The sequence below is a fragment of the Lonchura striata genome, chromosome 5 (assembly GCF_046129695.1).
Source record: "Lonchura striata isolate bLonStr1 chromosome 5, bLonStr1.mat, whole genome shotgun sequence".
Lineage (NCBI taxonomy): Eukaryota > Metazoa > Chordata > Aves > Passeriformes > Estrildidae > Lonchura > Lonchura striata.
In genome coordinates this window covers 40713827-40721845 of record NC_134607.1, presented here as the reverse complement: position 1 = coordinate 40721845, position 8019 = coordinate 40713827, and positions in this window count along the sequence as shown.

Genomic DNA, 8019 nt, shown 5'->3' with positions numbered 1-8019 from the left:
CATGCAATAGCTCTCTGAGCAAGTTCAAGTGTACTTAATGCACATGGAGCACTGTTCTCCAAGGTGCTGAGTATTGTGGTTCACAAGGCAACAAATGATAAGTCTGTAAAAATGACAGGATTAAATGTAAGTAAGTTTTTAAGTGCTTTACTGATCAGAACTTCCAGAGCTGCGTAAAAGAGTTTGTGTCCCTGAGAGTCTGACATTTGCATCCTGAAAGCAGGATTCCTGAAGAAAAGAAATAGAACAGTAAAAAGGTTTGGGCTTTTTCACTGGCACAATTTACAAGGCCAGAAATAAGTAATTTAGTCCCTTCTCTCACCCACTCCTTTAGAGTTTGCTTTATGAGACTACAGCTGAAGAGGACAAGGGTTCTGTTTAAAAAAAAAGAAAAGAAAACAAACAAAACCCCACAAAAACAAACAAAAACCCCACAAACAAACAAAAAAACCCCCAAAACAGAACAAACAAACAAAGAAAAACAGCACCAAAAATCCTACTTAAAACATATCAGAAGAAATTTAGACAAAACCTAGATCCCTAAAAGACTTCTACACAGCTATTAACAAAACTATAGAGATGTTGGTTTCCATAGACATTTCCAGTCTTGCAATAAAGATTGTACAAGAGGGAAGTTTACTCTAAACACTATTTCAAGAATTTCTCAGGTGGAAGCAAATATGCCTGAAGATGGATAGCTGCCACAGTCACTGCTGCTGTAGGGAATGGAGAGAGTGGACAGTAGTTTGATGAGAAACCCGGGAGATAAGAAGCATGTCCAAGAGTCTTGAAGAAGCAAGAAAGAGGGTCATCACAGGGAAGGGTGATTATGAATAGGAAAATCCATTATCCTAGTGTTTTCCTAAAGTTCATCCACAAGTTCTTCAGTCACCCTCAGACAACAAGGGACTATCTATTCTCACACACCCAGCCTCTGGGACCAGATCTGTTGCCTTTCATGTCAGCATTTGGAGTTAGATTGCTTACATTAAGCATGTCATAAATGGTGACAGTTATGTGTCTCAATAAAGGTCTACAAAGGCCAATGTGCCAAGACAAAAAGTAACTAAACAAATACTAATACTTCCTAAACATAATACTATCTAAGATGAAATCTAAAAGAAATGTTAAAGAAAGTGTTAACATTTACTTTTTTCTCCTCCATATTAAGACTGTAGCACTGCACATACAGTAGATGCCTTACTTCATAGTGATATATGCAGTGTAGAATTTACATGCTCAGCCTTCACTGAATGGGGTTAGCAGATTTCTAGAAAATATCTTCAGAAAAGTGCATTTTCTGTGAGATAGGCATTTGAAAAGGCCTGTGAACAGTAAGATTTCTAAAAGCCTAACTGCATCAAAGACTCAGCTATACAAGGTTCATTCACTGAATTCAGGAAGACTTCCTGAGCCCATGTGTCTGAAACACAGAGCATCTCTTTATTTCTGAACAGACGTCTTAAAGGTTTAAACCTAGACGTGTCACCTCTTGGGGAATATTATGTCAGAGTATGGGTATTGTAAAGAAAAGGAGGAGGACACCCTTGGTATATTTTCTTTGCATGGAGTAAGTAGAAATATGCAGGAGCCAGAAAGAGGTGACATAATATCCAGTTCACTTCAGTTAGTGGTTGGCAGAAAAAATTGCTCTACTGTAGAAATCCAAAGAACAGGAAAGGATTGTTATATCAAAGTTGTCCTTTTAAGTCTGCTTTTACTCAGCAGTCAGAAAATGCATCAAGATGGAAATATGTACCTGTGACCTTCTTTTCTTGTATTCCCAGGCCTACAGGTAATTAGTCTCCTACTCCTCATACCAGAAGTCTAAGGCAGAAGGCGTGAAACCTGAGGGTAATATATATTCTGTGATACCAAGAAATGCTCCAGTTCCCATGAATGAATATTCAGCCCTGACAGAAATTCAATTCAGTATCAGCATGAGGTCTGACAGGTAATCCCCATACCCTGCCAAGGTTCCTATGGTAAAGAAACATATTCCCCAATGGCTTCCCAAGTGCATTCCAGTAAAGTGTCAAATCAAGAGATTAAAATGTGGTAAGACACCACATTTTGGCACCAACAACAGTTTGGCATGGATGTAGGAAGTGTGAGGGCTGCTGAGGAGCAGAGAAGGTCAATAACAGGAGCTGGAGCACAGGAAGAATGGGAGAGACACTGTCAAGATGCCTACAGGTATCCAGGTTTATTCATGGGCATATGACCAGAGGTGAGAAGGAAACTCTCACTCTCAGGAAGTAAAATAGGACCTGGGGAAGGGGATTCAGCTACTCACTCACAGTCTGATCCTGGGAACCCCCAGACCAGATTGAAGCTATCAGAGTAAAATCTAGTGCTCTGGCATTAGGAAGTAGAAATTAAAAGAGGACTCTTGGAAGAAATACCCCTTGTTCTCATACATGAAACAGCAGATTCATTCCCCAGAAAAAAATTAATTTATCCTCTCCCTTGTGTATGTTGGAGATGCACAGCAGAACAAGGAGGAGGTAGCTAGTAATGAAAGGAAAAGAAGAAAGGCCATCCTTTGCTTGCACATGCAAAGTGTGGTGGTGCATCCCTCCATCTCCAGGCCTCAATATGTTCTGAGAAATGCTTGTCAAGCCTTGGCCCTGACCAACAGCACCTATCAGAAATACCATCTGCTCCCAGGAACCTGTGCTGCCTAATGAGCTCCCCTCCCTCATTTTTGAACAACCTTGGAAGCATTTTTTGCCTGAATAATGTGAACAAGTGAAATTATATTTTTGTTCTCATACTTTCAAAGAAAGTTTTCAATCTGACGTGCAGCCAAGATGAAACATTGCTATGACTAAAGCTGACTGTCTTACGGTCCTATAAACAGTGGTTTAAAATGAGACCCTTTGATCTGCCCTGGACCACAGCAGGCTATGAGCAGCAACCTCCCTCTGAGCAGAACACCTCTCAGAGCCAGCAAACTCTGAGGTTTGCTGTACTTGAAGGATTGCCAAATGACAATAGACCTGACACCCTTACTCCCCAAGGCTCAGCCGTTCACCCATTGACAGGATGAAAAGGTATCTGAAGTGAGTATTCCACTACCTTCAAGGGTAATTTTTCATAGTTACCTTGTACAGACTCTTTATGCCTGTGTGCATGCAAGCATGCATATCAAATGTGGGAGAAATGCTACTCTCCTTGATTCTTGAGTACTTTAGGTTTGTAAGGAAGTTAGGCCTGTAAGTAAATTACTGTTGTGATATAGTAAATCCTATATGAATTCTTTGCCAAATTGTTTAAATTATGAAGTAAATTAGGTGAAATGTTGTTAAGTTTAAGTACTATCAAATTTAAATGCTGTTAAGTGCTATTGAGCTGTTAGGGTTTGGATTGATTGGCTCCGGATTTTTTTTTGTTGTTGTTGTTTTTCCTCGGTGTGCCTTAACCATCTAATAAGTAGTAGATTAAACCTTGTCAACAAATTTTGTCATGCTGTCACTTTTATATTAAACCTGCTCTTACTGATGCCTTTGCTGGTAATTTTTTAAGCAATCTTTAAGCACTCTTTCATTATATACATGCATAGGAAGAATTTGAGTAGGAAAGAGGAACAGGTGTAATGTTTCATGGAGAAGTAATTCTTTCAAAGAGAAAACAGCAGGGTAAAAAGTGGAGATGAAAGAAAATCATTCAACAGTGAAACACTCTGGGAATGGGGCAGGTGGCCCCTAAGGGCTTTACTTTGTACTTGGAAGGAGCGAGGGGAATTAACCAAAGTGCCTGGACACCAGAGGCTTCCTGCTGGCCCTGCAGGCAGCGTGCTGCCCAGCTGCTACCAGCCTGCCTTGTTTGCAGCCATTTCCCCAGCAGACCTGTGAGCGGAGAGCACACGTGTAAAACCAGCAAGTACTTCAGAACCTTTTGCTTAGAACTGGGGCTCAAACCAAGATCTCTCTTCATATATTTGTTCCTTACTCAGCAGCACAGAGTGCTTTGTGTGTGCCCTTCTTCTTTTCCCTACTTTCATCTTCTCCTTTTTTCTCCTTTCATATTTCTCTTGAGAAAAGTGAAAGTAATGTTCTAATTCTCTCCTAAGCTCTGAATTATTTTCCCATGACACATTAAAGAGCTACAACTACAACAATATCAAAAAACCTCTCAAAAAACAAACAAAAACCCCAAAAAACCAAAATCAAACAAAAAAAAACCCCACCCAAACTAACCAAATAAAAACCAAACAAAAAACCACAAGTAAATCTTTGTTTTCTAGTTTTCTTTTTAATCAGGTATACAGGCAGGCTAAAGGATAAATGTTTCTTAGGTAATTTAGGTGGATTTCCACCCTTTTGGTGCTGAATTCTTCTAATCTAGCATACAATAAGACTCCCTGACCATGCCCTGAGAATTTCTGAACTTTTCCGTATTCCAGAGTTGGATTTTACCATTTATTGATGATTTTTGTTGTTTTCACTTATAATTGCTATAGTCTCTAAAACATATTTTAAAAACTACAATCAATATATGAAGGCTCCTGTGGTAACTCACATACATCCATGCAACTGAGAGCTAGGTGCTACAAACTTTAAAAGAATTCTACCAAGCCGCTATTCAGTGAGGTATATTGCAGCTAGCACTTCCTTTCTAGCAGAAATAAAATAACTGAAGACCCTTTATTAAACTACTCTTCTATGTAAAATTATGTATCTTTACTATTTGGACAATGATGCTCTTTTCTTTTGGTCAAAACTTGAAAATCTTTCAGATTTAAGAGAAAAAATTATAATATTCTGAAAATTCAGGCATAAGGAATTAAACTAATATATTTTGCATAATTTTGATTACCAGTGATAGGTCCTTACAGTTTAACGTTTTGGTCTGCCACATGTATCCAAGCATTTATCTAAGTGTCCCTGTGAACACAATCACACTCCAAAACAGCATAGATGGCAAAAGTATTTCCATACATGTTTTGAAGTATTCTTCTAACGGAAGCAAATATTCTTCAGAAACAGAAAAAAAAGGAATTGAAATATAGTTTAATTTTGAACCTCTTTTAATATTAAAGTTATGCAAGTTTGATTAAAACAGAAATTTCAACTAAGAGTGAACTGCTCACTGAAGAGCAGCTGTATATAGTCTGCAGCTGATTTTCCACAGCAGCATGCTATTCCACAGTACTTCAGCTCCCTCTGCTGCTTAATCGATTCACCAATGTTTCATATTTGTATGGAGTTTTTACTTGGTTTTTTTAACCTCTGTTTTGATGAAAAAAAAGATGCAGTTTAAAATTGCACCTGAAGCAATGAAATGATTGCTCAAATTGATAACCAGTGTGTGCAAAGTTCCATGTAATTATTGCCTCTCCTTTTCTCAGGGAATGAGAAGAAGCCCATTAGACTGCCCTGACTGCTTTCAGGTGACTTGCTGTGCACATATTCTGACATAATTTGACTTGGTATAACTGAAAAGTATCTGTTGCTTAAACTGACTTTTTCTGGATATGGAATTTTATTTCATAGAAATTATTACATAGAATCAAAGAATCATTTAGGCTGGAAAGATCACTGAGTCCGACTTTTAACCTAACCATGCCACTAAACCTACACCTCTGTGTCTTCTAAATACTTTCAGGGATGGTGACTCAACCACTCTTTCAATATTTGACAACCCTTTCCATGAAGTATCTCCTAATATCCAATCCAAACCTCTCCTGGCACAACTTGAGGTTGCTTCCTCTTGTCCTGTCACTTGTTGTTTGGGAAAAAGAGACCAAGACCCACCTGGCTGCAACCTGCTTTCAGGTAGTCATAGAGAGAGATAAAGTTTCCTCCAGGCCCCCATTTTTCATGATAAAGATCCCAAATTTCTTCAACTGCTTTTTATACTACTTGTTCTCTAGATGCTTCAGCAGCTCTATTTCTCTTTTCTGAATATGCTCCAGCACTTGAAGTGAGGGGCTCAAAACTGAGCACAGGATTCAAGGTGTGGCCTCACCAATGCTGAGCATAAGGGGATGATCATTGCCCCGGTCCTGCTGGCCTCACTATTTCTGATGCACACCGTTGACCTTCTTGGCCACCTGGGCACGCACTGACTCATGTTCAGACAACTGTCAGCCAACACCCCCAGGTGCACCTTTCCAGACACTCTCCCCACAGCTGTAGTGCTGCACAGGTCTGTTGTGACCCAAGAGCAGGACCTGGCTCTTCGCCTTGATGAACCTCATACCGTTGACCTCGACCCATCAATCCTGCCTGACCAGATCCCTTTGCTGAGCCTTTCTACTCTCCGGTAAATCAACACTCCCACCCAGCTTGGTGTCATCTGCAAACTTGCTGAGGGTACACTTGATTCCCTCATCCAGCTCATCAATAAAGATATTACACAGGACTGGCCCCAATACTGAACCTTGGAGAGCATCACGAATGACCCACAGCCAACTGGATGTAGCACCATCCACACCACTCTCTGAGTCCAGACACCCAGCCAGTTTTTAACCCACTGAACAGTGCACCTATCCAAGCCAAAAGCAGCCAGTTTCTCCAGGAGAATGCTGTGAGACAGTGTCCAAGGCTTTACCAAAGACCAGATAGACCGCATCCACTAGGTCACCTGGTCACAGAAGGAGATCAGGTTGATCAAGAGGGACCTGCCTTTCATAAACCATGCTGGCTGGGCCTGATACCCTTGTTGTCCTGCATGTGCCACATTATGGCTCCATGATTTCATCCACCCCAAAGGCAAGGCCGACAGACCTCTAGTTCCCTGGATCCTTTCAACCCTACTGGTTGAAAGGATCACATTTGCTAACCTCCAGTCAACTGTGACCTTCCCATTAGGCCATGACTGCTGAATTATGGAAGACAGTTAAGTGAGCACTTCTGCCTGTTCCCTAAGTATCCATGGTTGGATCCCAACCAGTCCCAGGGACTTGTGTCCATTTAAATGGCATAGCAAGTCACTATTTCCCCTTGGATTATGAGGGCTTCATTCTCCCCTCCTCTCTCCCACCTCAGGGGGCTGGGATCTCAGAGAACAACTAGTCTTATTAATAAAGACTGAGGCAAAAAAGGCATTGAGTACCTCAGCTTTTTCCTCATTGTTACTGTTTCCCCTCCCATCCAAGAAAGCATCAAGAGTCTCCTTAGTACTCCTTTTGTCACAAAGGTATTGATTGAAACATTTTATTGGCTATTTTACACAATAGCCAGATTAAGTTCTAGCTGGGCTTTGGCCCTTCTAATTTGCTCACTGCAAAACTTAATGACATTCTTGTAGTCCTCCTGACAGGCCTGGCCTTTCTTCCAACTCTTCTATTTCCCCTGAGCTCCAGCCAAAGCTCTCTGTTCACTCAGTCAGGCCTGCTCCAGACCCTTGACAATTTCCTCCTTGAAGTATGTCCAACCTTCTTGGACTCCTTTGCCCTTCAGGGCTGCCTCCCATGGTACCCTGCCAACCAAGTTCCTAAATAAGATGAAGTTTGCCTTCCGGAAGTCAAAGGCAGCAGCTCTGCCAAGTCCCCTCCTTACTTCTCTAAGAATTGCAAAATCAAACATTTTATGATTACACTGCTCAACATGGTCTCCAACTGTTTCATACATATATATGTTAAGAATCGTGTCTTTCTATAGCCCAATGTCCACTTTATTAGCAATACTTCTTGCAGATTATCTCTGCTTTCTTTCCAAGATTTTCATCATGTTCACCTATCAAAAATGTTAAAGAAAAATAAAAAAGCAGTTTGTATGCTTGCATTTTCTAGATTTTATTGCTATATTTTTCCTTTCTAAGTAGACTTCATAAAGTTTATCCCAGATAGAAGACAAATGTATATACTCAAACTATGTATTGGTCAAAATGCAATATAAATGCAAACACACACACTTTAAAGCAGAATTTTGGTTAATAAGGCATAATGAAGGGAAGGCATTATTGGCCAGAATATGTCACAACTATAAAAAACCCAGTATCATACACCATACTGACTAAAACGGTGACTTGAAGAACAGTAAAAGGTTAAGGGAATATCAACAGATATTA